The 27320-nt window shown below is 41.0% G+C and overlaps 1 protein-coding gene across 3 annotated transcripts in view; it reads left to right on the top strand.

Annotated features, from left to right (window-relative positions):
• brinp1 (bone morphogenetic protein/retinoic acid inducible neural-specific 1) overlaps positions 1–27320 on the top strand; it is a 252612-nt gene that overhangs the window by 64519 nt on the left and 160773 nt on the right. Inside the window, exon 1 of one of the 3 annotated variants that reach the window (XM_050052794.1) lies at positions 19163–19527. The exons of 1 other annotated variant lie outside the window; for it this stretch is intronic. The gene's annotated coding sequence lies outside the window, so the exon portion shown is untranslated. Of the gene's footprint in view, positions 1–19162; positions 19528–19883; positions 20254–27320 lie in introns of those variants that run through there. One more of the 3 variants, XM_050052796.1, reaches the window with a different exon arrangement.

Genomic DNA, 27320 nt, shown 5'->3' with positions numbered 1-27320 from the left:
AAAGCGGTGATATTTGAGGAGCTGGGAGTGAGAACGAGCTGTATTAGCCAAATACCAGACCCAATTTTACCTCTTGGTCACACTTGATTCAAGGCCTGCTCTCAAGTGGAACATAATTACACCATGTTCTAACAGCAAACACACGTGTGACTGTCGGGTCGCATCACATAACATCAAAGCTCTCTGCCCCTATTGAATCCATTAAATATGCACTTTGGTGACATCATGTAAACAAAACAGTAAATATCAGCTGTGCACTCTTGATCAGACTGGAGACCACTTCAAAGATGGATGAGTAGCCTACCTGCTCTTTTAAACTTCTAAACAGAAAACACACATTTTATATGATGATGTTTACTGAAAGTGACAATATGCAATACAGCCAACAGCAAGTACATGTTATTATAGATTTATCAGCATCTTTCAGCTGCCTAGCAATCACCCTCCAGTCAGCAGCCACCTTATGTTGTTTTCTGTAGTGATATGGGGAGGTATCATGTAGGTAAGTATGCATTTCAGCTTAATGAATGGCCCATTGCGGCGCTTTCAAAGCGAGCAACAGGAATAAATAGAAACAGGACATCTGATATAATGGTCAGCTCACGATGGCACACCTTGTCCCCGGCGGCCAGCTAGGACACCTCTGTTGTCAAAATGTTGCCATATTGGCGCAGTTTCTGTTTTCTTGAGAGATTAACTCCGCCATTTGTCATCTCCATTAAAAACACATAAACTTTCTGGATAACAAACACAGGGTGCACCGCTCCTCCTCCCTCCCGCCTGCGCTGAAATGTTGATCTCCTTCATGTTGCTGGCGCTCAGCTCATGGCCTGTCTGTTAGTCCACTATAAACGCACATGATATGTCAATCGCAATGTCATGTTGCTTATCAGTAATGCAGTACAAGCTGGATTTAGTGCCGTGACACCGTTAACACAGATTGCTGATGTAGGCTACTTTTTAATGTGCCAGTACACTTGAGTGTCATAATGACAAGTGCCAGTTCAGCTGGTTTGCATAACATCAAACTGGTTTAAGGTTGTACACTGCACCAGCACAACCAGACCCAACTCTGGCTGGAGACTAAAGGACTTAATTGCTGAAGGTAATAAGGGAGGGGCAAAGCTGCTCTTGTCCCTGGTGGTTTAGAGACTGAACCACGACCTTCCACTTACAAGCTGCTCCTGCCATAAGCCAGAGGTCAAAACACTATGCATTGATTCCTTCCTTTTTTTAAATGAGAGAGAGGCTTAGAGGTGTTGCTTTGCTGTGTGTGACGACTCGCTGCTACTATAAAAGTTTACAGCTGTGGGTTTATTACAGGTTTATTAATGTCAGGGGTCAATTCCTTCTTCCAGCCCCATTCAAATACCTCTATGCTCAAGTGACAGATCCTTAGTCCACACTGTAAGCACACCACAGTGCGAAGCATATGGCTCGTTTTGTAGTTGAACAGACCAAGAGGGAGACGGCTTTGCCTCGATGCCTCACTAGAGCTTGTGTTATTTCCCACTGCATCCTCAACACCGCACCTGTTACAACCTGTCCATGTGGACCGGGACATTCACTGGCAGTCGGTTAGGCAGGTTTCTTGTGCTGTGGCACACACTGACACTGCTTTCCAGCACCCTTTCTTCAATCAGGCGCCCTCCATCATCAGCCATAAATTAAATCCAGAAGTGGCAAAAGTGCCAAAAGGCTTAATATATCTTACACTGTAAAACAACGCCATGAAATGTTGTTTTGCCATTTATTTGATTTGTGCATGTCATCAGTCTGGCATAGAATCACTTGCCCAGCTCCATCTGCAGTTGGGCCTTTGTGTCACCCTTTTTTCAGGCACAATGCCACTGACAACGCTCTGGTAAATTGGAAAGAGCCCCCCCCCCCCCCCCAATCCCCCCACCACCACCACTACTTTCTTCCCAACTTGCTTTAAGACTGCCTCTGTGCATGCTGATGTGTTTCGCAGCCCCTCTTTCGAAAACAGACAGTGTTGTCTTTATCTTGTTAAAAGTACACAACTTTGAACTTTAAGAACCTCAGTCTCACTGACCCTCTGTCACTCTGCAATGTATTTCATCAAAGATCCCAGAACTCAATCCCCCAAACAATATTGCTTTTCTTCTTTCTATTTCATTTACAGAGGTTTCAACCTCACATTCAGTAATTTTCCAGTTCTTCTTCACTGTCCGCACTTGTGTTGCTCTCAAATTCTCATCTCAAAAGCACAGTTCCGCTGATTGCCTTCATGCTGTGATTCGTAATGAGACACAGGTGTACTCGGTGTTTTGTAAATCTAGGAATATACACAGGTACACGGAGACAGGGAATTGTGTATGTATATTTCACTTGCAAATCTGCTAAAACCTTAATATATCTGGGGCCAGCGCTTCAATAATGTGCTAAACTCCTGCCAGGCTCAGGCATCTACAAGCTCTCCTTTTGCTCTGGGTGATTAAAATATCATCACAGCTTAAATTAGCACTTCATTAGCAAAACCGGTTATTTCACAATGGAGCACCCAGGACTCTGTGCAAACAAAAATATACAGGGTTTTAACAAACGAAAGAGCAGGGCATGAAATGAAATGTCGCAATGATTAAATGGATGTGAAAACAAAGTGTCATAAGTGTAATATGCTTCAAAAAGTGCCCAGAGCTGAGAAATGTGCAGCGCCATGTACAATGATGAGTGGGAACACACGTGAAAAAGGCAGAGAAGCAAAATATAATCTGAAAAGGAATGAAAAAAAGGGACATGTAGATATAGAGTTAGGGGGAGAAGGAGAATGCTAAGGAGGGTATTTGCTGTCAAGTGCAAAATGTAAAAGTGGGAGGCATGAGATTTCTTCACTGCTGGCAACAATAATGAATATTTTGCGAATGGAGAGCCTCAGCCCAGTCCACAGCATGCCACTGAGCCCATCAGACAGCCTTTGGCCACATCCTAATCACTGCTTAATTATTTAGACTGAACAACTGCTCTCAAGGCTGCTTTGTTTTCTTTTCCATTGTAATCCTATTGCATATGTTTATTCTCTTTTTCTGTCTGGAGCGAGAAACAAACAAAGCCCACATTTTTTGTTTAAATTACATCGTTTGCCAAGAGCAATAAGAGAAGAGAGAACTCCCCGTAGTCAGCAGTAACAAGAGTTTGATTCCTCCTTAATTTGGCCCGTACTTCTGCTGGAGAGTCCACGTGATGATGGTTATAGTCTCACATTATGGAGGTGAATTAATGGTTAACAGTTGTAGGTATTCAACAATAGTTCTTTAATGCATCTCTTTATCGCAGAATACCTGCTGTAATTCCGCTGATTAGGGCCTGAGGTATTACAAGCATGAAAGTTTCAACCTACAGAGAGCAGGGAGCAGAGCACCAGCTGTTTTCTGTCCTCTGCGATTCATAGTTGAATTATTCTTAAATACACTTCGCTACACTGCTCATAATAATGCATTTGTGCTGTCTAAACTGGCTTGGTTATAACTCAGTATTATTATAATGCACCTGCCTGCTTGTCTGCCTCCTTGTGACAGGCTTTACATTAATGGTGCCTGAAACGTGTTTTCTAACAGCTTTGGGATAACGATAGAAATAATGATGCACGCAACGATCCAGTAGGTTGTAAGAGATTATCTATTAGGGATTTAGGGGGCTTTCACCTCAGGGGCCTGGGCCTGGCTCGAGTACACTTGACTCCCAGGTTCAGTTTGTTTGATTATGGTGAACATTGTGTACTGTATCCACGGATTGGTGATCCATGCATGAATCCAAAGGTGGTCTGGAGTATGATTCATGTGTCCTCTGGTATGGTTTGCATCAGGTGTGAACACCCGTTGTAGCAAAACATGGAGGTGGACTGCTATTTAACTCGTCTACAAGGAGTTTTTAACTGATGAATCAGTCTCAGTTTAATACTCATTCATTCATTTTAAGTAACCGCTTATCCTGTAGGGCATCGCGGGGGATCTCGAGCCTATCCCAGCTGTCATTGGGTGAAAGGTGGGGTACACCCTGGACAGGTCGCCAGACTATCACAGGGCTGACACATAGAGACAGACAACCATTCACACTCACATTCACACCTAGTGCCAATTAGGAGTCACCAATTAACCAGCATGTCTTCGGACTGTGGGAGGAAGCCGGAGTACCCAGAGAAAACCCAGCTGACACAGGGAGAACATGCAAACTCCGCACAGGAGGGCTCCCTCTTGCTGTGAGGCAACAACGCTAACCACTGCGCCAATGTGCCGCCCTCAATTTAATACTGATGCCTCTATATCAGATGGCAGGGTAGCCCACTGCGGACAGACCTAGATCCGGCTTCGCTGCCACCTTTTAACCTCCAGTTGGAGCACTAGTGGGAGGCAGAGAGCTCTGTGCTCGAAAGCAGTGGATTCTCCTCCGGCCAGAAGCAGAGCCTCACCTCGCTACTCCTCCATCCCACTGATGACAGTCCTTGGGGTAGCAATGTCTGTCTGTGGCACCCTTTTCTACACTGTAGCATAACAAAAATGTCACGTAGGTGATGACGCAAGTGCACACGGGTACGGAACAACATTAATAATGTGATAGCTAAGTGGTGGGGGCAATGATACTCCGCCACAATGTGAATCAATTGTACTTAATATAAAAATGCAGTTATACACCATGAACAATGGCTCTATAGGGTTGATTCAATTATTTGTTGACAGAAATACTAACTGCTTACAGATGTCTACATTATTACAGAAATGTTCCTATGCACTGCACAAATTATTTAAAAGAGGTTTCAAATAAATATAAATTATAAATATTTTCAAAGTATTTAAATAAATAATTTAAAGACTTCCTTTTTCATGTGTCAATAAATGACTCAAGATCTGCATGTGGAAACAGAAATGAATCCAGGCAGTGTCTTCAGATGGATGAGGCAATGGGAATAGATGGATTTACCAAAGAGCATGTTTTTCTTACCGAATGGTTACATTTCACATTTAGTTCACTAGATTGCAATTTCATTATTTCATCACTGAGTGTGGACAGACATGAATAATTCAGTGAGTTTGTCTCGACCTTTTGAAAAAATAAAATCCCTCTAAAAATGAAATCTAAAAAGGCAGGAAAGCAAAAAACAGTAGTGGATGGTAGAGAGTTAGGTTTGTCCCACTTGTAATCATGTTATTAACAAGACAGCCTGCATTCAGACTGACTTTAGCCCTTGGGCAAAACAAAACAAAACAAAACAAAAAAAACGCAGGGTTGTTGTAAACCTGCTTCAGCTTTTGCCAGATCGTTTTGTTAAAATGTAACATTATCGCCATATTTTTACTGTGTACCTCCCACAGACTCGAGACAAAAATATTGTATGATTATCACTATGACAACCTCTGAACTCACCTGCTATTGGTCTGACAAGGATAAAGCCTCTGAGGCCAACAGCCAATATTTCCGGAGATCCGGAGTAGCAAGCCAACACACATTTAGTTGTGTGTTGGCCTTCCATGTCTAGATACGACGTTCGGGGATGTCGTATCTGGCATTCTGGGACGCCCCGTCCAGTTATGCCTGTTGCATGCAAATTCTGTTTTCACAGGAAATTTACAGTTTACAAACATGTGGTTAGGTTTAGGTCACGAAAGAACGTGGTTGGGTTTAGGAAAAAAGAACAGGGTTTGGCTTTAAAAAAACGCGAACACTGCCTTCCCGGGTGAAAGTCGGTGTTTGTTGGCATCATTCGTCACCTTAGCTTTTGTTCTTGTCTCCCCATGTTTCCCCCTGTCGCCCCCAAGTGCAGTGAAACTGTAATTGCGACCAGCCACTTAGTATGTTGACGTTAAAGGACAGCTTTTTTCGTCAGTGCTTGATGCCGCGAGTCACTACCCAAGCACCAGATTTCGACGACTTCGGAGTGAGACCGGGTTGAGCAAGCGGATATCCAGGCCAAGACTTCCTTTTCTGTTTGCAGGTCATTTCAGCTAATGTCTATAAGCAGATATCTGGATATGAATGTAGATAGATCTTTAAAAAGCTAATGTAACGCTAGACGGACTGTTTACCTTCTGCTTAAACACGATTGGTCAACACTACTCAGAAACAGAAACCAGAACAGTTTCGATACCAAAGTCTTGCCTCATTGTCCCTTATGAACTGCTTTGCTTTGTCATTAATTTTCAATGGCACCATGCACACACAACCTGGACTACTGATTAATCCTCTGTATTTCCTGTTGCCACTTATCTCCCACACAAAACTCTTTAGCGGAGTTTACCAAAGAAAAGGGGAAGTGATGATACAGCCAAACAACACTTTGATTGTGAAGTGTTAGTGAAGCCTAAGAGGCAACACTCCAGCAGTCAAGTACTCTCCTCAGCTAGGAATTCAGCAAAGTCATTCAGAAACACAAAGTAGATCTTTGAATCTCACCCAGTGCTCAAGAATGTTTTCAAGGAAAGGAATCAAGCTTGTATTTTTTATGCTCGGCTAAACTTTGTGATTCACTGTGCACCCTCTGCGTACACAGTCCTTCGCTTTTGTGCCAGATGGGCAATTAGAAATATGGTTACTGCATGCTGAGAAGCCACCCACACACTGGCTGCAACATTACCACATGTGGTGAGATTACCTGTAATACCACTCATATTATATACCCTAATTCAAGGTCCTTGTCGCTAAGCTTGAAAGTTTCTGTGCATTGCACACAAGAGCCAATAAGGAAGAACAGCTGACGTCTGTGATTTTGTTACAGCGGGTTTAAACAGTTTAGTTACAACATCATTATGTCTTAGGAAGCTTCTACAAAGTCATTATGGGTCCAGTAATTCCGATCTGTCATTGTACTTTAACTGGAACTTTATTGCTTTGATGTACAGTTTGATGCACACATCGTGTTAAAAACCACTTTACAAGAATCTTTAACATTACTTCTCATCTAGATTGATAGTATTTCCATCTCTCTGTGAGAAAAGCATCACCTTCATTCCCTCTCAAGTCTGCCCTTTTTTTGTAAAGACTGTCCTTCCAAGAAGAAAGACAGCATCAGTCGTTTCAGCAAGGGCCCCAAAATGACATGTTTATGTTCAAGTGACAAAGTCCTCTAACAGGCATAGTAATTATGACAAGAGCAAAGGACGAAGACAGTGATCTTATTAAAGACTGACCAAGTATGTACAGAGAAGAGGCTGGAGCTGATAGATGGATCAACAAAATGTCAGACTGTAACACATGAGACAGTTGATTGATTTCAGTCATAATTGATTTTCTTTTTTAAGCATCAAAACAATCATTAACAACCCTTAATTATGTGTTTATGATTGTCACAATGACAAGGGAGCTTCCCAACCCCAGAGAAGTAATTTCAACCTAAACCACAATGTTTCCTTAAACCAGGGGTCAGCAACCTTTACTATCAAGAGACATATTTGACCAAAAATAATAAAAACACAAAACATATTTTAGCCTTATAATGAAGGTAAGAAAGTCTATTAACTCTAAATTAGTTAATCAACATTACTAGTTGGTCTAAATGAGCATTTATTAATATGTTTTACCACGAGGTGGCTACTCTGCAGTGGACAATTTATGATTATTTGGAGCTTTAATTTTGCAGAGCTGGCAGTAAATTCAAATGAAGCTGTCCACACACTATTCAATTCTTTATTCTCCTCCAAAACTTTACTTTTTTTGATTTGGACTCCATAGCTCGTCTAGCTTGGGAGCCAAAACTCTTGCAGTTTGGACAAATTTGGAGCAAAAGTTATCAGACGATAGACGTTTGAGTTTTAAACTGTTTAAACTACTTTTAAAAAAATTATTTTGTGCATAGGTACATAATTTCTTTAGGCCCACAGCAATGACTGACCAAATTTAAAATTCTAAAATAAAGCCATTAGTCATTTCTTTAGGATTTTTTTTGTTGTTGTTGTCAAAGCCACAGGGAGCCATTGAAGAAGGGCTAAAGATCCACATGTGGCACCATAACTACAGGTTGCCTACCCTTGCCCTAAACCAAGCATGTCCAAAGTCTGGCCCGGGGGCCAATTGTGGCCCACAGACCAATTTTAATCGGCCCTTGGCTTGACTTTCAAAATATACCATATGTGGCCCTTTACACAGTAATGGTTAATAGAGCAAGATCACCTCACATTTTTACCCTTCACTTCACAATGACAGGACATACAGTTTGTAGAAAGGCTTCACATAGTAATAGTTCATTGCAAGATAAAGATGGCTGCGTTTGTCTCACTTTTTTTCTTTCAACCAATTTGATGCGAGAATCAGTTGGCCCCTCGGTATTTTCACGTTGTTTTATCTGGCCCCCATTCAAAAAAGTTTGGACACCCCTGCCCTAAACCTAAGCAAGTAGTGTTTGTGCTTGAACCTAACCAGACCTTAACCAGTGCTGTCAAAGCAAAACATTTCATTTTAACATTTAATAATGTATCCTCATGAAACGGTTCCTTGAATATTTTACAAAAATGTATACACAATTGTTTGTATGATATCTAATGAATTAGCGCCCCACACATGACATTATGTAGTTAACATGAAATTACATAGGTGAGGTTTAGAAAAGAAACATGGTGGCGACATACCTCAAACAACTCACTTGGTTTCACATAGTTCAGAACATCAATCTCCTGGGGGAACATACTGTGTTTTGCAGCCCATCCACCACCCCAACCTCCTTACATGGGCTACGTCCTTCTTTATCAGTGTTGGCCAGTAACATGTTACAGTAATAAACTTTTTCCAGTAACAAGTAGTGTAACTAATTACTAATAGAATTTTAGTAATATTATTACAGTTACCACAAAACCAAACAACTTGCGTTACTTTTGTTATCACATCACTACTGACTTGAAATACAACAGTCACATCAGCGGATTCATTTTTGTGATTGTTGCACTACAGAGGCACGCCACAAAGCAGCAAGCTAGTTTGGAAGATGGAAACACTTACCTTAGTGGCTAGAAATATTCCGTGACTTTGATTTTGTCAGGAAGAAAGATGACAAGAACTAATATTGCTGCAGGTAGTTGTACTTAAACTCTTTTCACTACGAAAAACGCATCCTCATACCTCCGGTCATCCTTCAACGCCGACTAAGACTGATAGCACAACAACATGAAGCTCCAGGAAATACACCCCACCAAGGGTGAGCCCTTCTTGGCCGTGGAGGTCAGCTGTAGCCCTACACTAGCTAAACAACCAAAGCTAGGTTTTACTTGTGGGAAACTGACGCTGGGGGCTTGAACGTTGTGGATGAAATGTTGCTCCACGGGTGACTCTCAGTCTTTCGTCGCTATCTAGCCTTAACTACACTCACCAGCAATTATCCTGACATTCACACTGAGGCACATATTGGAATTTCGGGAAGATATGCAATTACCAATTTTATGAGGTGTAATGGAAAAGTAATATAATGACTAGTGTGATGAACTACTGTTGGCAGGGAGTAATAAGTAATATCATACTATTACTTTTGCAAAGAGTAATGAGTAATATAATACACTTTAAGAGTTACGAGCCCAACACTAGTCTTTACTCCTATCAGCGCATTGGTCATGTGATTGCAGTCTTCCGAATTATGGGAGCTATACGTGAATTAATGGCTTATGATAATGTGGAATATATATGAACTGTGGTACATTACTTTTTGTAGGTATATGTACAAAACAGTGCTCGAGAATAACCTGAATTCATCAATAATTTGTAACAGTTTTAGAAGGCACAGCAAAGTGATGTGGTCCTGTTTTCTAAAGTGTGTGGACAAATACATTTTGTTATTTAATTTGGACGACTTGGTTTTTTCCTTGCTTTTTTCTTCTTTTACAGTAATTGGATGAAATGAACTCTCCTGTGTTTTGTTGGCTTTAAAGTATCGGCCAACAAACAAACTGAAACTTGTCATCATTGCATGCAGAAAAGTTTCCACAAATATTTGTTTTTGTAGCACTCAGGAGTTGTCTTTTGGTTTGAAATGTTAGGTAGCCTCAATAGTAAGGTAATACTTTAAAAAGTTGTTGTGTGTATGTTTGGATCTGGCTGGCTGACTGTCTTATTACCCAGAAACTTCCTGAAAATGAGTTTGTTTTTCATTAGAGAAGCAGAGAGGCTGGAATGGTGTCATCTTCATTCATCTGTGTTTCTCCCACTTGACCCTCCCTCCCTCGCCCTGCGAGAGAAAAAAAATCCTCATGACTGATGGACCTGCTGGCTATTTGGACATCTGTCTTCTCCTTCATAGCCCTGGCAGGGAGAGGTCTGGGTACAGTGTGACAGGCTTCCGCAACAGCGTGTACTAACACCGGGTAGAAACATCTCTGTGGCCTAAGCCTGAGAGATCAGCCATTAGTAGGTTGTCAATCTAGCGAGCGCTAACAGTCTTCTGGGCAGCTAGGAGGGAGATTCAGCCCATGGCTTCCAACAAGGAGGTAGATGTGAGATCATTAGTCCAGATAAATTTAGCTCCTGTAAGGGTATTGTGTCTGGGCTGGTGCTGAATATGGCACAATTATTGTAGTTATGTGGATAATGGAGTCAAATCTGCACAGTATAAAAGTATATTTTTTACCTGACAGTGGTATTCCCAGAAGGCTGAGTTACAAACTTTGGTAATATTTGACATTAAGGAACACATGCTCACCAGTAATGAGATGCTGAATGTCATGCATGTTAGCATATTGCTCCTTAATTCTCCTTACAAGTAGTCATTAAGCAAGTTGATGCGCATAAATGAGGTTCTTAGCATGCTCTGCACAGTAGGCTATTTGACTAATAAGGTGTTACTATCAGAAAGACTCATACCTTTGAAAGACTTCTTAATAAAATTAGAAAGTATGACTGTGTATGAAAAGAGGTGTCAGAATTACCACGAATACAGTCCATTTTGGAGTGCGGATGAGAAACTTCAGTATTTCTTTCTCAAATATATTACATTATGTCACACACGAGCAGTTTTAGCTTGTTTCTTGCCAACCCTTTGGGATTAACTATGTTCCTTCCAAGTGGTTCTTGGACTAATTAGTCCTTTTTACATATATTCGTATTCTTATATCCATTTTTATGTAAGTTTCCAAACACCTGATTGCAAATATTAAAGTCAGACTTCTTTGTATATGCATTTTTAAAGGTCCAGCGTGTAAGATTTAGGGGGATTCGTGGCATCTAGCAATCAGCTAAAACTTCACCCAGTTAGAATTCCTTAAGTGTTTTTTGTTCAGGAGATTTTTACCAGGAGCCGAATTATCAGCAGAGGTCTCTTCCTCACCAAAAAAAAAAAAAAAAGCAGACCAGGTGAGTGACCATTAGTGTTTCTACAATGCTGTTTGGCATCAGCACATGCAGATGTATGCTCACCTATTTTCTCAGATAACTTAATGTGTGCTCCCCTTATTTCTGATCCAGACATATAGGAGGTTTTTACCATGAGCCAAATTGATTTAAACTCATAATTTATACTCATACTCATGAAAAACTCATAAGCTCTTTTTAGATAGGAATTGTGCAGATTTGCAGGAAAGCCCAATCAGTCTTTTTTCAGCATCGGCAGTATAAAAACAAAATTATGGAGTTCGGCCAAATGCCACCTACCTACTTTTGTTTATACAGAATGCGCCTTTTTCGGGGCAATGGGGGGTGTGAGCAAGTAACAAAACATGTAGCTCAGCGTGTGACGTAACCAGTGACGTGGGAGGGAAGCCGCGGCTAGTCAGGTGGCGATAATCAGGCAGCGATTCTCTCGTAAATCGGCCCGTTCTTCACCGTTAATGGCCTCTTCGTTTGTGAGGGCAAGGAGGGCGTGCAATTCTTTGTCTCCCCAGTTGCTCATCTTTACAGTGTCTGTCAGGTGTGCGTTTCCCTCTTGCTACTAGCTGCTCACTAATTCCAGCTATGAGCTGTTTCCTGTTTATCCACCACCAGTAGGTCGTATGTGCGGCCTCATGAACAGCTCCTCCCACAAGTCTTCAACAGCCCATCCCGTGGCAGAAGGCCGCCTCGGTCTGTTTAAACTAAAAGGGTTCAGCCAATATGTCTACCCTACGAGGCGGAAAATTGGGCGCCTCAGATCAACACGCCATTCCGCCTCTGTGTGTCCAAACGCTCGCAGCTGGCCGGCAAAACGGCCCAACATTCGCGGAAAGTCTGGCAGTGTAAAAGGGGCTATAGTTTCACTTTAAAAAATCAGTGTTTTTTTGACCCTCTCATCACAGAGGGGCTGCTAACTATGGTGGCCAATGTGCAAATACAAATGGCAGTTTTTTGGTCTGTTTTGGGTAGGGGTTTGCCATACCATCTCATTCACGATAATACCAGTATAATTTTCAATATCATATGAAAAATTCATACTATGATATTCATCATAATTCAACTTGTTTACATATTGACATCATATGGTTACCCATGGCAACAACAACAATGGCTGAAAGCAAAATTATCACCAACTTCGTGGTGGTTCCAAAAAGAGGAGCAGCTTCAGTAGTATGGAATAAACTGTGGCGTCCTGAATGTTTTATGAACAGCCCCGGGCTTCTCAGTCTCTTTTAGCGAGTTACCGCTCAGAGGGAACTCAGTCAGCGGCTCCTCTGGCAGCAGCACAGTGTCTCTCCCTCTACTTCCTTGGGGTCGCCAAGTGATTTTGTCATAAACCTTCGGTAATGTAAACCTACATGACGCTCATGGCTCGACAAAACTACATATATGTGAATGTGCAGTAGCTATCGTAGCATAACAGCCTGTCACAGGTTACAGCGTGATGATTAGAGGAGAAATGTCAGAGCATGAAGGTCCAGGTGGAAAAAAATCAACTGTTGATTTATACGTATAGATCCCAGGGTACATTTTTTTTTGTATTTGGGAGCTGTTTGAATGTGTAATTTGTGGTAGATTTTATTTTGTTGTACTTTTTTACTGAATATTTGAAGGCAAACTGTAAAACTGTATCACTTATTTTGTTGCAATTTTATGTTCTTAAATTGATTTAAAAACAACAACATTTTTTTAACTAATTTGTCACATCATCAAGAATATCTTTAACGCAAAAATATCCTGAAATATCGTGATATTATTTTAGGGCCATATTGCCCATCCTACTATGTAGAGTTAAACAGCTTACAGCTTATGGTAAAGAAAATATAGATTATTATTTTCAGGTGATTATACACTAAAGAAAACATTATATTATATTACATTTCTGACAATAAATCCTGCAAAATCCAACACACTGGACCTTTAATGGATTCCACAAACAGCCCTGGTTACTAAAGTTCAACTGAAATCACAGAGGTATCTACTGTATTTTTTCCATCAAAAATTATAGTCATATATTTTTATTGCAGAAAGGACAGGGGAAAAGCAGTGGTACTGGAAAATAAACTGTTCAATATTCTACAGCTGACTAGCTTATGGTTATCTAGTAATGCCGGCAGAATTTCGGCAGATTGGGAACAAGTAGAAAACCTCTTGTGAGCCTGTCTTGGAAGTATTCACACATTCCAAAATAGTTGAACCCCCACAGAGCAAAAATGTGTGCTGTTGCAGAAAATAACAGTGCAGTCTACTTAAAGTTGAACTTCAAGAGTTTAAGCCTTCATCCTAATTCGCCGATAAAACCTTCATACGTCTGCAAAACTGCCGTCCTGTCGGCGCAGCCTGGGGCACACACTCCCTGAATTTATTTGTCTGAAAGGTGATGTAGAATCATCACAAGAGAGCACCTCATTTTATCTCTAATACCCGCTATGCCAAACGCCCGAGAAGTTTGTTTGCGCACCAGGTCTCTGTCATCACCAGCGATCGACGAGCACAAACAATCAAAGTGGAAGACTGTGAGCTCTCTATCTGTAGTCTCCCTGTTCAGAAGGTGTTTGGTGGCCTTTGAAAAAAAAAAAAAAAAAAAAAGCAGGATATTTTGGTTTAAATGTGATTGTGCGGTACACAATGGATTTCAGATTACATTTTCCCAACATTAATTTATAAACCTTCTTTTCTTGCCAATTTCCCTTTCTTTCCAGTCTGTTTGCCTCTTCTTTTAATCCGTCTCTTTGCTTTTAGGTTGCCAACAGTACCTCACCAGCACTTCCCCTCTAGAGATAAGGAAATTTAAAATATGCATCCCACCAACACTCTGCCTGTCATCACCGAACCACGCACACACAGTGCTGCACATTTCATCAGGGAGGTGTACTCAGTGCAACAGAGGTATTCGTAGTTCACGGTGACATTTATTACCAGCATGAACATAACAAACATAGTTGTTTATCCTCTCCGCTGCAGCAACACATGGAAACATGTGCACCTAAAAATCCACAGTTTGCTTTGGTGTGTTTGATGATCTGTCCTTTTATAGTGGCTTATATATACACAGGTTGATGATGACTTCATTTTAAAGGGTGTTTAAGCAACAGCAAAAGGTGTTAACACTTAAAAGTCTCTGAATATCCTCATGAACCAAGTTGAATGGAAGTTTCTAATTAAAAGCTACGGCCAATAGAATCATAGGATGTAACGACTTCAATGATCCCCGGAGTATTTTATGTCTACTATTGCAAAGGCAACTTGTCACGTGTCACCAGCACTTCCAGGCTAACGACTCTCTAATGGCCCCATTTATCCATTTAGCCTCATTGAGTTCTACGCAATGCTGGTCCCGCCAGGTTCTCTGCCCATTGGTGGATGCTTCAAACACTTGACTGCAAGTGGACCGTTGGAGAGCGAGTGGAGGTGCAAAGCTGTCTGTAGCCGCAATGCATGGAGTGGTGTCGAAATCAATTGAAAAGTTAGCTTTGAGCTCCGATGAAGACTTTAAATGGACATATAACTGTGAGGCACTGTCACATATGTTAATTTAATTTTGGATATTAGATGGGAAACTGGAAACTTATAGTGAATTCCATTTAGGCTTTTTTTAATAGCTTTCATTGTGATGTTAAATTATACCCTGGGGTGCACTGAGATGTATGTACAGCATGTCATTTCCTGTATCATGTCAATGCAGCAGTGTGTCCCTACATCTCTCAAACATTACTCTGAATATCTGAAGGAAGGAAGACATTGGTTGATTCAACTAAATGAAACTGACACAATCCCATCCATCCTTAATCAGGCTATACTCTGTTGTGTCACTTCATCTGCATGAGTACAACTTTTTGAACTCTTCAGGACGAGCGTTACATTTTTAACGACCTTAGTTAACCTCACCAAAAATGGTTCGGGGCTCAGCTGCTTTACTACCAGCTTGATATTAACACGATCATTCATCAATATGTTTTATCGAGGCTCTGTAATATCTGTAATAGAGCACAGCTGCGGAATGAAGTAGCTCCGGTAGCTCGTATCAAAGGAAGAAACAGGTAGTACTTGGATTAAACTTAGAGGGATTTATAATTAGCTGAGGAGGATTTGTTACACAACTTGTCATTTTCATAAACACTGGAGTCAATTTAATAGAAAGTGACAGTGTAAACTTGTATTTGTCGCTTTTACATACCAAGGTGGATAAAAACAGATTTGTTAAGGCCGTGCGCTTACCCTCTCAAACACACACACGCATGGGACGTGACTAACTTACCATGGTGGTATTATTGTTACTATTAGTGTTATTATTATAGTTTACTGTAAAGGGATTTAACACACACACACACACGCACAAAAACCAACAACACAACCCATCCTTTCTTAAAAATCTTGAATGCCCTTTCATTGGAATCAGACTGTTAATTCTTATAATTGCTGCATTGTGTGCTTTTACAAAAGCTGCAGAAACTTAAGAACAGTACTAATCAGTGTCAAACACCATGTGTGGGCTTTAGCTGTGAGTTACACTTCACTTTAGAATGAAGACAGCAATTTTACTCCCACAAGAGCTGAAGTTACCGGAGCTTTACTAATGCGTCTGGTTTACTTTTGATTTATATGGATTTGAATTATTCAAAGCTGTGATTTAAGGAGAAAATCTCACTTCTAATACTGCCACCTTGAAAGCCTAGCATCCTAAGTTAAGAAGTAAATTGCAAATGACATGCCCTGTTATGTGAAGTATTAAATAACAATTGAATAATTAATGTGTGATTTATTTTGTTAAAATTGTGGTAACTGTACTTAGTGTTACTTTAATTGAAGCATTCTCTGGCACAAGAATTTCCTTCTGGATAAATAAAGTTCTATTGAATTGAATTGCAGACATTATGGCAGGTTTATATATAACTTGCATGTGCAACTATATGCCAAGTATTTTTAATTTTTCCAGTCATTCCCAAACTGATGCTTGTGTCATGTTTTAGTAAGCTTCCAAATCTTTAGTACTATTGTCACACCAGTATTGTTTTGCCCCAGTCATCAGTGCTGTAGCCAGAATTTTAGAAAAACTATGGATCCTAAGTCCCCCATGGCAGTCCTACAAAGAGCTATTAATACTGTATCATTTAACATTCTCTGTATTAATTTAGAGAGGGAATTTTCTATAAACTTTGTCCAAATGCCTTTTCAAAGCCTTCCCTTCAATGCCAAAAATATAATTCTATTGAAAAAACACAGAATCCCTTAATTTTAATTATGTCGTTGGTCTTAAACTGTCACATTTAATAATATGCACTTGAAAAATACCAAAATCAGCCTTAAAAATTCAGTGAAATGTGTGCATAACTGTAGATTACATGCTTCTAATTAAGTCATTAAAGCCCGCAGTACAAAAACTTCAGCCCAACCACTCAGTCAACATTTGAGTTTTGGGTCGGTATATCTTTAGAACCTTTTGAATTTATTTTTGTCTGCAAATAGAAATAAGAACATCATGTATTCATCTATAAAATCATGTAAAAAAAAGTCAAAGCCTCTCACAGAAAATGGCAGATACTTAAATATTACAGTACAAAACATTACAATAAAGTAATTTAACATAACATAGGTGCTTCTGCAGTTCAAAAAAACAGGTGTAGGCTGAAGCTACAGCTTAAGAGTAACCGGTGGACTCTAGTGATGATGATATAAAGAGGCCCAGACCGTGGATATGTTTGGAGGCAATCTCCAGCCCCTACACAAATTAAGCGACACAAGATTATGTTAGCATAAAATGAACTTATAAACATAGCTTAACAATGTTAAAGCATGGCAATTACTGTAAGAGCAGTGTCACTTACCTCTCCCACAGAGCACAACAGCAAAAGGGGAGAGGCAAGGCGGGAGACATCCCTTTATAGGTGGGATACCCCCAGAGGTGAACGTAGGGGTACAGAAACTGAGTATCAAACATTCTACATATTGAACCAAATTTTGTGGAGTTATAATACTCAACATTACAAATGCACATTTGTACTTCCAGATATGACTACTGCGACAGTCTCCTCTACGGTTTGTCAGCCAAAACACTGCAGTATATCCAGGACTCGGCTGCTTGTCTGCTCACACACTCTCGCACCGGGACCACACTACCCCTGTCTTTCATAACCTCCACTGGCTTTCCATCCCCCAGTGTATTCACTTTAAACTCCTCATCATCACTTACAAAGCTCGCCACAACCTCCTGCACCCCCAAAAGGCAACTTACACACTTTAAATCCCTGTGCCATGTTCCTCTACGTCAGTATTACAGTCTGATCATCTACTCTCATATACGTTATTTTAAAACAGTTCCTCACTACAACTGTTCCATAAACTCACTGCTTTAACTGAGATTCAATTCAGTTTGGCATTGGTCCTCACCAACATAGACACCTCTCAAAGCATGTTGACCTTCTGTCTTCTGGAGCAACTTTTGGACACTTTCAGGTAATATGTCCATTGTGAATAGACGTAAAATCCATCAGTACCATAGGCCTCTTGAGTTGCATTCACACTGGCGCTATTTGGGCCGCTGTAAATGAACCCTGGTCCACTTCCACGGATAGTTCGGTTCATTTGGAGTGGTGTGAACGCTCATTCGAACTCTGGTGCGGACCAAACGAGCGAACCCTGGTCCGCTTGAAAACTTGGGGTCTTGGTTCACTTGCAAGTGAACCCTGGTGCGGTTTGCTTACAGTGGGAAATGCAAACAGACTATCCAGCTAACCAAAGAGAGGAAGTGATGTAGAGCGCAGTGCATTTTGTGTACAATAAAAACAAAGCCAACAGCGCGAACCGGGAGAAGCAGAGGTAAAAAGAAAAGTTGGAAAATGTCTTGTGGGCAGACGTGGAGTAGTGAGGTAGTGCAGGCGCTTATTGTTATATGGTCAGAAGACTATATATCGACTTCCGTTTTTGGTCCTGGCCAATCAATGAGCTGCGTTTTCTTCTTCCTCGTGCTTTTTTCCTTCCTGCTCAGTGGTCGTTTCGGGCAATACTGCCCTCAAACAAGCAGCTGTTGTAACTGCGTGGCTTGGTCCAGGCAGTTTGGTACACTTTAAGAAGTGCAGTGTCAAAAGTGAACCGAACCAAATTAAGGTGTGAGATTTTTCGGCATTCCCCGGCCAATCGAACCGAGTCCCCCCGGACTATCCTGGTGTGAATGTGCCCTAAGCATCATAGACAGCAACCAAAAGGACCAAACTTAGGTTGTGTTTCAGCACCATGGAGAGCAAAAACAAGCACTTTAAATGAGATTGTGTTTGAGCATCATGGAGAGCACCCAGCAGGATGAACTTTTGAGCTGTGTTTCAGCACCATGGACAGCGACCACCACTGTTCCCTTCACTTGTAGGTAAAGTTACAGACTCCACAGAGCCTGGGCTATGGGGGATTTTTAAGAAGAGAGTTTCAGGTTAGTCATTCCAAGTTTACATTACCACAGTCATACAGTCACGTTGTATTTTATGCAAAGTACACAGCCTACACGTGGCACACTGTGGCACCTTCTGTGGCACCCACCACCTTCATACTTTGTTCAATTTTCTCAGTATTTCTCACACATGAATCCCACAGCCTGTCCTCCCCTATGCTTAGATTCCCCCCAGTTTTTCCCTCCTTTAATTAGTAAGTGTGTCTGTGGCGCTCACCCTACAGCCTATAGGTGTAATTGTTCACCTATCAGCAGAGAAAAAGTCACGACACGGCTCCTTATCCTCATCCACCCTCAGTCCCCTCGCCTTCCGCCTCATACAGTCCAGACCCACCCCTTACTGTCTGCCATGACCGTCCTCTACAATACGAGACTGTATTCTTTGTACCTCCCCTTTCTCGCCCTCAGTCTGTGCATCCCAGCCTCCCTTCCTAGATATCCATCCCACACCTCTCCACCCGCAAACGGCTCCTACGGTGAGAAAAAAAAAGAGAGCAGAACAGTTTCAAACACGTCGGCATAAATCTCCCATCCAGAGCTCCCTTTTTCCTCCTTCCCCTCCTGACGGACTTCATGACTTTATTCCTCTGCGCGCCAATGCCCGAGACCACGCCGAAACGGAGGATTTTTTTCCCTTGAGCATGAAAAGGATTGCCAAATCATCCGCAATCCAACATCACCGACTGAGCCACCAGCATGAGCACTGGATACATATGCTCCAGCAGAAGTTGTTGGCTAGAGAACTAAGAAATCTTGGACCACAAATACAGCTAAGAGGGGAGAGTCAGTTTTAGGTAAGTACGCGTATCCCGGCTTGAACCTCTAACATAATACCAGGGTATCTTATATATATATTTTTTCTGTCCATCACTGACCACGAGGTAGTGGTCGGGTAGGCAGGGCTATATTGTGGCACAATTATGGCGATGTTGCGTGGTCAGCATGTTACTGAGGTGGCCGGTTGTGTCCTTTTTCAGGATGGAGGCAATTTGTTCCTCTCAATGTGAAGCTACCTTTCAAATAATCCGTGTGCAAGTCCTTTTCAAGCTCCGCCCGGACTGAGCGTCGACGGAGCGTTTTCTGAGGGGGGCTATTAAAAATAATATCATGACTCTTGTAATCTTTTTAAACCCCATCATCTCCCCCAAAACATTATGCAAATGACTTATTCTCTCGGTTATGTGCGCCCGACTGCGTCCTCCGGTGCACGTTGTGAGGCAGCATCTTCCCGCGGTGATGCTGCAGAAGTGCGGACATAAAGGAGCATAAAACACCGGGAGTAAAACAATAATCTGAATTTTTTTTTTTTGGTGTTGGCATATTACGCAGAGCTACCGCGGCTTCAGTGCATGGCATTACAGGGGCAACACTGAGAGTGAAGGAGGTGCATTAGCAGGCCTGCAGATCACTGTGCAGTCGGCATCAATATTTGTATTCAGGCTCATTCCGTTTGCAGTCCAGTCGTGGCTTTTTGCACACCCCGTGTTGATCCCGGTAACTGCATGATCCATGAACTTAAAGTGAGTGTCATCCCAGATGTGGAATGAGTTGCGCTCATGCTTCCTGTTGTTTTTATCCCTGTGCACATTTTGGATGAATTACTGCCTGTTATGAATTCTGTGAAAACAGATAGTCAGCTGGATGTGTGTGTCTGTGTACGTGCTGGGTCTGTGTTGGACGTGGCTCTAAGCGCGCGTGCAGAAAAAGAAAGCAAGCACGTACAATGCTTGTTTTATTATACGTGTGCATGTGTGTGTGCGCGCGTGTGTGTCACCAGTGAGGCAAAGTTGCCGTTCCGTGTTCCCTCAAGTTGTTTTGATTGCTGTTCCACTGACTAACTGCGAGGGGAGCTCATGCTCTTTTACACCAGGTGTCATTCTGTGGCTCAAGGCGAGATAACTGTGTATGCTGCTGATACCAACTCTATGAAATTAGAGAAGCGGCTTCTGTTTGAAATTGGTCCGGAAGCATTTATCTGCACTTCCATGACTGCCACTGCAGTTTTTTTTGTTTTGTTTGGCATTGTTTCTTTTTTGGAAAGCGGGACTAATTAGCTACATTCACGTTGTATTAACAAATATATCCAGAGAGGAGGGAAAAATAACTTAACACAAGACACTGTATGTGCAGGCCACACTTCATGCAAGATCTCCATCTAACTGAATAGCTTAGCCTTTACAGAGCAAAACAAAAATCTGTGTGCTAGGAATAACCCTGCACACTGAACTTTAAGTTATGCTTTTTTGAAATTAACATTATATTGACAGCAAGTCAATACATCCCGCACTATTGTCCTGCCCTCGTCTTCCAAATGTGCAGTGCATAAAATTACACTGGCAGCGGAAATTGCAGAAGAAAAGCTGCCTTATTCAGTATGCCTCATTCAATCTGGTGGCCTTTTCAATGGCAAAACGCTGGCAACATGTAATCATTTTCAGAGGGAAGGCATTCCACATCACATTGCCAAAATGAAAATGCCAGCAGTAGCTTAAAGCTATATTTGTGTCATGGCTTTAGATGACCCAATGTTGATGATGCTTTCAAGGACTGAAAAGAGAACATTCAGCAGCAGAGGTCCCTTTTGCAAACCTTGGCAGTGCAACTTACCGATGAATTGTCTGTAAAGCATGTGGCTGGGATTCTTAAATGGGGGAGGGAATAAACACCAAATATAATTAGAAGGAAAGGATGATAGAATTCACACTGCTCTATGTATAGTATCTTGCGATAAGGATATTATTTACAAACTGTGGTGGACAGAGAACAGTAGTCTTGTGTTGGCAGGACCCACCAGCTCTCTTCCTCTCCCTTCCTCTCTGTCACTGTCTTTGTGTTCCTGTATTGGCACGACATTGTTTTTATGTGGGGGCTGGCTGCAGCTGTAGTGGCCAGAAGGCTGCCTCCCGAGAGGGTTTGAAAAAAAAATAAATCTGTTTTTATCGGAAACAAACAACGGGGTCACGTAATGACATGTGACAAAATCCTCACAGAAGTGCTGGTGAGCTTACAGTATTTTGGAGGAGAGGCAGCTGAATCGTTTGACCTCCACTAGGGGCTGTCTGACCTATGTGCTGCTGCGATCAGTCCCCGCAAGACCACATGGGGCCTTGCTTGTACAGTACGATGTTCAAAAAGAAGTCTCACCCCGTAAGGCTTGTAATTAAAGGGGTTGGTAGCTGATCACAAGTGGTTAATTGCATTCTTGCACACCATGAAATTTAAGCCATGTTAAGCCTTGATTAACAATTCCAGAAGGAAATTATGTTTTAAGTTTTTTTTTTTTTCTTTCACAATGGCCTTAAAAACATCCAAGAAGACAACCATGGTTTTTCAAAACTTAGCCTGTAGTCTAACTAGTCTTCACCGTCTTTATCAGGCACTGGATCCACTCATTCTGGGCTCTGTGTGACGCCTCAGGGAAGATGAAAGCAGGCTCAGAAAAGCAGCAAACTTATTGTTATAAACTATTTAGGCATTCAACACACAGCAAGTCATCGTCTGAATAGATTGGCCTCCGTCCTCTTCCTCTTACCTCACAGTAGTGAGTGGACACAGGCACCGTTTTCATCATACAATCAAATAAATCAGTAAGTCAAAAGTTAAGCGAAAGGTTATCAATATTTTATAAGACAAATATTTATGCACTTTCACTTCCTCAAAGCAAAGCCTATTGTGGCTCGCCTCCTGACTGCTGATGAACCTGAATATGATGTTACGTAAAAATCATTAATTATTAAGTTCATTTGCAGGAGCTGCAGTTTTGCCCTCGAATCATAATTTCTGCAACACTTCCTGGCATTTTGGGTTCAGAAGAAAATCAGCAGATCACCTTGATGTTATTAGTATGAAATAGCATAATTCGAGTCGTTTGTATCAGCGGTGGCTGCTGAATGTTTGTGAGTGAAGCCAAGTGAAGAAAATCCACCTTGCATACTTGCTCTGCATATTTCCGCTGTCTAATGTGAAAGATCAGACCTCGCATATTTGGTTAACACACACAGTCCTCTGCAAACTATTCATCTTGACCTAACATTTGGTGGGTTTTAGGTAGGAGACAGCGGGTAGAACAGTGATGCTAAATCCAGCCTCGACAAACCTGACCCCCGTGTCATTAAACACTGCTGGGAACCTCAGTTATTACTCCTTAAAAATATGATAAGTCTGACAACACAGTAATAACTACAGTCATTTATCTTGCTTGACACCGCCTTGGTCTTTGCTGGCTCGGTGATAGCTGCGGTTGTGCATCCATTTGAATTTTCTGCCCCGTGTTACTGTGAGTAGGAGAGGCAGAGGGAGAGAGATGTTTTGATTTGCTGTGGTCTCTCACATCACTGAACAATAGAAGTCTGCACTGGCCGGCAATCACACATAGAACCTTTAAACTTAATTTGCTTCACTGTTGCCTCCCACGTTCCCTCCGGCAATGTAATTTGATCTGCTTCAGTCTAGGAGTTGTGTCTAAGGTATCTTAAACAAAATACAAGCTTCTCAGTCATAAAATATCTTAGGGCTCCAATTTGTATGGAGATGAAATGCAGCTGTGACCAGAATTTGGCGATTGGTAAATCTGTTGTGGAGATTTTCTTTTTCCAGCTGCATCTGTTTTGTAATTTTGTGGGTAGCCATAATAAAAATTCATTCTGGGGGAAATGTAATCTTGTGTGCAATACTATGTCAGGATATCATGTTAATATATCATACATGGGCTGTGTGTTGAATATATCTACACGACTACCACAGGCAACATATATGTTTGTGTGAACATTTTTCAGTGTTATATTCTGCAGTATCCCCTTATGGCGACTAAAGCATGCAGAAGATATTCTACATATGCTTCAGTTCATATTTCAATATTAACAATGTTTCAGATAACTATATATAATGTAAGAAGTGTCACTAAAAGTGATGGACCTACAAAAACTTACCACCCATCTCTATCGTTCCCTGCTATGGGGCTTACTGTTTTGGTTTTAGGGTCCACGGCTTTACTGTTCTTTTTTTACTGTCTTCCCTCTCGCAGATGCATCATCACAAATGTAGCAGGCTTTTTTCAGATAAAAAGATAAGCCCACTGTACTCCGCATGCTACCAGCCCTTAAGAGCAGACAACTGACATATTTTTCCAGACCAGCTTTAAAAAATGATAATATGTCAGTGTTGTGTTTGCAGCTTGGTGCTGCCCCCAGGTGGCCAAAAAATGCAATTAATGTCGGTTCAAGGTTAGGCCTCTAAAATGTCTTGGTTTAGATTAGAAAAATATGTTAATCCAAGTATTTTTTACACAAATCTAATATACTTTTATACAGTGGCCAACAAGGCTAAATGCTCTACAATTAGGGGTGAAGGGAAAAATCGATACACCATAGTATCGCGATATTTCTGTGTGGCAATATCGTATCGTTACACAGACACCGAGAATTGATTTTTTTTTTCATTATATAAATTATTAATATTAGAAATACAAATGAAACTTTTGGTAGCCTTTTTGAATAATATAATCAGTTGCGTTTTCAGTTTGCTAGATACATTTTCCTGCAATAAAAAATAACTGAAGGGATATAAATAGATTAACTACTTTATTTTATTCAATAAAACCGTTGATGTTGACAAATATTTCCTTTAGGGACATATTTCGGAGTTGAAAAAAGGTAATAAATTGCAATATATTTTATTGCAATACTCAGCATATTGGTTTAAAATCACAATAATATTGTATTGTGACTTACTGTAAGTATAATGATAACATCATTTCATTGGGGCTTCTCTCTGCCTACAACCGCCCTAAACATTTCCATTTGGAGAAACGTGCTACAGTTTTAGAAACACTGCCAATTCAAAAACACGTAGACAAATCCAGAACAAATAGGACAATGGAAAAGTGCTGCAAATGAAAAATATCGTGCTGTAGGAAACCAACTATACAACTATAGCAAACATGCTACAAATACAGAAGCAATGCAAAGTCGAAAATGCACAAACTTTGAAAACATATCCAGTCAAAACAACCAAAGTTCTCCAGCCTCTAGGGGGAGCTATGTGTTTTTGAATTGGCATTGTTTCTGAAACTGCAGCTTGTTTCTCCTTATGTTAATGTCTTAGGCTGTTGTGGCATGTTTGCCCATGTCGCCCACCTTACTTTCACTGTGTAAATGTCATGCTGCTTCCCTCATTGGCCAGTTATCATTGTAAATCAGTTGCATATAAACATCTCTGCTCATGTGCCTTTCTCATCATGCTGTATGAAGGTTAAAGAAAACTGTAGTCAAGTCACATTTAACAATAAACTTATTTTCCAAGATTTAGCCAATTGCTCAGAATGCAAACAAACCCTTTCAGCACAATAATACAAACCCAAACTGCTCTGGGCACCGTGTGTGAATGATAATCTTCTAGCCTCATGCTTTACCAAAGTCAGTGCACAAACTTCCAACTCCTCTGGCGCACGTCCAACTGGTTGATCACAGCTCAGTGTTTTTGTGGTATTCACAGCTTACAGGGGCCTACGGTGCAGTTGCCACTGCACAGACAGTGATTTCCAGGCTGCACAGTGAAAACAATAGCTCAGATCCACCGAAGATTTGCAGGATAGAAACTCTGTATTGTCATAAAAAAAACACTTTCTTTCCAGAGGTGCATCAGTGGCATATATTATTCCCTTCTCTCCACAGAAGTTGTCTTGAAGCAAAGTTTGACAGTGGCAGGGCACTGTGATAAGTGATTGATAAGTCTTTGAGTGATCAGCTGAAACAAACAACTGAAAACATTAAATCAAATTATTATCAAGTATATTTGCATATTTGTGATCATTGTTAATCAAATTATTAGTACAGATTAATGCAGAGCTTAATTACAAGGTATCAAGTTATCAGTTCTATTAGATCTCTGCCCTACTTCCAATTGATAGCAATGGGTGCATTATTTTTTGTATGTAAATATAGTTATTCACCTACTGAGCGCAGCCTTTGGAGCATCATGGGAAAAACAAACTACAGGCAAGCAACAAAACAATGCCAGCACTTTGACTGTACTGTGTGAGATCACTATGGACGGACAAGATTGTGATGGGGATTTCACATCTTAAGGAAATTGAGCCCCTCTTAAAAAGCAGTTGCTTTGGACTCCTCTGGACAACTGTCAGTGTCGTAGCAGGGAGCACACTTTCAAGCACTACAAGGGGTTGAGAGGATCAGATTTTATTGGCAAAAAAAATTACCAAAAATGTGGTCATTTTGACGGTCATATTCAAGTGCATAAGAGCCCCAGCACTCATTCCATGACTGATAAACATGGCAGTTTAAACTCTCTCCAAGAAAGACTCACTTCATGACTCAAAGGCACAATCTTTAAACAAATGCATCCACATGTCATGAGAAATCAGATATATTTTAGGTCTATAACTAAATTTTTCGTGGGCATTTCTCAAGGAATGGATTCAAATATGTGTCATATCCTGCAGATCCACATGTAGTGTTAAAGTTCATAAACAAATCTAAAGTATTACATATTTCTGAGTCAGCTAAGTGTCTGCCAGTGCAAAAAGCCTCAATTTAAGATATGAACAATCATGGGACAGTAATCTTTCTGAACAATTTTAATTAGGCCTCTCACAGAGAATGTTTTAATCTTTTCCAATCTTCCTTGTGCTGACGTGCAAGCGAGAAGCACTCCCCGCTGGAGCATTTTAGGTACCTCCAATTATTCCTTAAGAATAGAAAAACATTTGCTAAAACATTTCAAATGGTCTGGGATTTATAATATGAGCCCTGGATGAAGATGAGAAGAAGCTATTTTCAGTACATACAGTATGTGTCCCAATTTTGAGACATTCAACAGTGGAGCAGTCATTTGGGAGAGAGGGTAGATTCATAGACTGACCCATGACCGATGTGATGCTGGTGAGTCAATGCACTGTTAGCTCATGCCAGTGGCTCCCAGCGTCTGTGACCTATATTGCAGCTCGGGGCAGCAGCAGCCGACAATGCTGCAAATGACTGATCAGATTTAAGTATTCAAATTGGAGTGGAATGATATTGGTTGCTATTGTAAAAAGCTCTCCTATCTGGCTAAGCTGCCAGGAATATATACATTAACTCAACAATTTCAGCTGTCTTACAAAACTGTATTGCAGATAAACTGCTGTTGGATCAGTATCCATACACTGATTTAGTTTTGTCTATTAGTAGCAACTTGGGACTTTACTTGTAACATAATTTCAAGTAAGTCCAGGGTTCAACGCTAAGGTTCTTTTTCACTTGCCCGGTCGGGGAAGTTGGTCAGAGATCTACTTGCCTGAAGTCAGTTTTTACTTGCCCTATAAAAATTGTTTAATTTAAGCGACTATCAATTAACAAAGACTGCAGTTATTTTTATGTTATGTAATCTTTATTCACACTGTATTTGTTAATTAAAACAACATATGTCATGTATTGTAGCTTAATTCCTAAGGATGGAGTTGTAGCAGCGGAGGTGAAGCACACGCATGAAAAATAATTTTCACATGCGTGAAACTTTTTTGTATGCTTGCAAAGCACAGCCTGCTGGGATGTTTCTATGTATCTACTGGCACCAGAAGGGCTCTTTAGGA

This window comes from Epinephelus moara, chromosome 9 (assembly GCF_006386435.1).
Source record: "Epinephelus moara isolate mb chromosome 9, YSFRI_EMoa_1.0, whole genome shotgun sequence".
Taxonomy (NCBI): domain Eukaryota; kingdom Metazoa; phylum Chordata; class Actinopteri; order Perciformes; family Serranidae; genus Epinephelus; species Epinephelus moara.
Note: the sequence above shows the minus strand (reverse complement) of the source record. Positions and strands in the feature narration are given on the sequence as shown.